At 32.8% G+C, this 1,914-nt stretch overlaps 1 protein-coding gene across 1 annotated transcript in view; it reads left to right on the forward strand.

Annotated features, from left to right (window-relative positions):
• The first annotated feature begins 309 nt into the window (after nucleotides 1-309).
• Nucleotides 310-1,914, forward strand: part of LOC105554655 (olfactory receptor 3A1) — a 33,406-nt gene continuing 31,801 nt past the window's right edge. The window contains exon 1 of the mRNA XM_012001211.1: nucleotides 310-410. The gene's annotated coding sequence lies outside the window, so the exon portion shown is untranslated. The remainder of the gene's footprint in view (nucleotides 411-1,914) is intronic.

Raw genomic sequence — 1,914 nt, forward strand, 5'->3', positions numbered from 1 at the left:
ATATAGTTCTAAAATTTTGTCAAAATATGTATGAAAATTATTGTTTTCTTAGCATTCACATCAGCAAAACACTTCCCATTTATCCTCTCTTCAGTTTTCTTTTGTGATTTTTCAAACCAGATAACTTTTCAAGGTACAGATTAAAATGTTTAAAATGTAGACAATAGGGAAAAAATGAATCGTTATCACTAAAAAGCTCTATACTGTGAATTGTTCAGTTTTAGAATTTTAGCCTACATCACCTGTTGTTTTTGGATGACTAATGAATGCTTGGCTGATGTCAGGGCTGGTGGCCTGTCATTATTTCCACAGGCATGCCACAAAACATTGAATGAAGACAGCCAGCATTGGCAAGGAGAGTTTCTGAAACTTCCACTGGAGGGCTCTGTGTGTTCTGGCAGGAATGGTCTGTGAGTTTGCATTTGCCAGTTGTGAAAGGAGTTGCATGAGTAAATCAGAGTGGAAATGATGCAGTGACATTTTAGCACTTGTTATGTGTTGGCATCTTGTCAGCTGTTTGGCTGATCTGACCCTGAATCCAAATTAGGAGATGGTAGGAGGTTTGCATGGGCACTAAGTAAGAAAAAGTGGGATTGAGAGAAGCCAGGTGGTATACTCTTAAACAAACTCGGAAAAAAATGAAGACAAAGCTGGAATATGTTCTCTGTCAGAATTTTTCTTCCTGGGACTTTTTTCATCTATAAAATGAAAATTCTAACATTTGCCTCATGGGACTTTTGTTCTAAGAGTTCAATGAGATAATGTATGTAAAGTGTAGACTTGCTGGTCTCTAAATGACTGGAAATATGTTCGGGTGATTGTTATTGTGTAACAGTATGAGCCATACTGATTTAGGAATAGAAAATTGATGGAATGGAAGATGCAGACCAGAAACACATTTTTGAACTTATAATAATTTAATATATGCATAAATTAAATATCACAAATCAGTGGAGGTGGGGCAGGGAATAAAATACTTAATGCATAGTGTTGAGGTAATTGATTATTCATTGGAAAAATCCCTCTTGGATACATATATTATAAAATGTATCAAAATAAAGGCTAGATTAATATTCTAGGCATACAAGCAAAAGAAGAAGGCACAAAAAAATATCAACAGATTTGACTACATAAACATTTTTTAAAACTTATGGAAAAGTTACGCAAGTTAAAAGACAAAAAAGGTTGGAGAAATATTTGCAGAAAATATGAAAAGGTTAATATTTTTACCATGTAAAGATCTAAAAAGTGCATATAAAAACACTGAGATATTGGTGGATAAATAAGCCAAGAACATAAAGGCAATTTACAAAGAGATAAATGAAAACATATTTAACAGATAAGAGAAAATAGCTTCACTCGTAAGTAGAAAAGGCAAAGTTATATTTTTACCTCTCAAATTAGCAGTGAATAAAACTAATTAATACTTATGAGGTTACAGTGAGATGGACACAAGTCCTTTCTAATGGAGACAAACTGTCACCTTCCTATTAGTAGAGAGTTTAGCAATATGTATAAGAGCCCTAAAATATTCATTTCATATTAAAATATTCACTTTAGAATAGTTTAAAAATGTATTACATATTCAGAAATAAACTTATTAAAAAGGCAGAAACTCTAATTTTTAAAAGCCTATGACACTCTTCTCTAGAAATAACACTTGAATAAATGGATAGATGATTGTATGCCTCTATATGGAAAGATCTAATATTGTAAAGCTGTCGGTTCTCCTGGCATCAATCTATAAATTTAACCCAGTTCTGCTTAAAATCCCAATGGTAGAAAAACTCAATCAGCAAAAATAATTCTATAGTCAGTCTGGAAGAGAAAACGTGAGAGCAGTCAAAAACATTTGGGAGGGAAGAGAATAATGAGGGCACTTTCCAGAATGAGACATGAATATGTATTGTAAAT

Source organism: Mandrillus leucophaeus, unplaced genomic scaffold (assembly GCF_000951045.1).
Source record: "Mandrillus leucophaeus isolate KB7577 unplaced genomic scaffold, Mleu.le_1.0 Scaffold653, whole genome shotgun sequence".
Lineage (NCBI taxonomy): Eukaryota > Metazoa > Chordata > Mammalia > Primates > Cercopithecidae > Mandrillus > Mandrillus leucophaeus.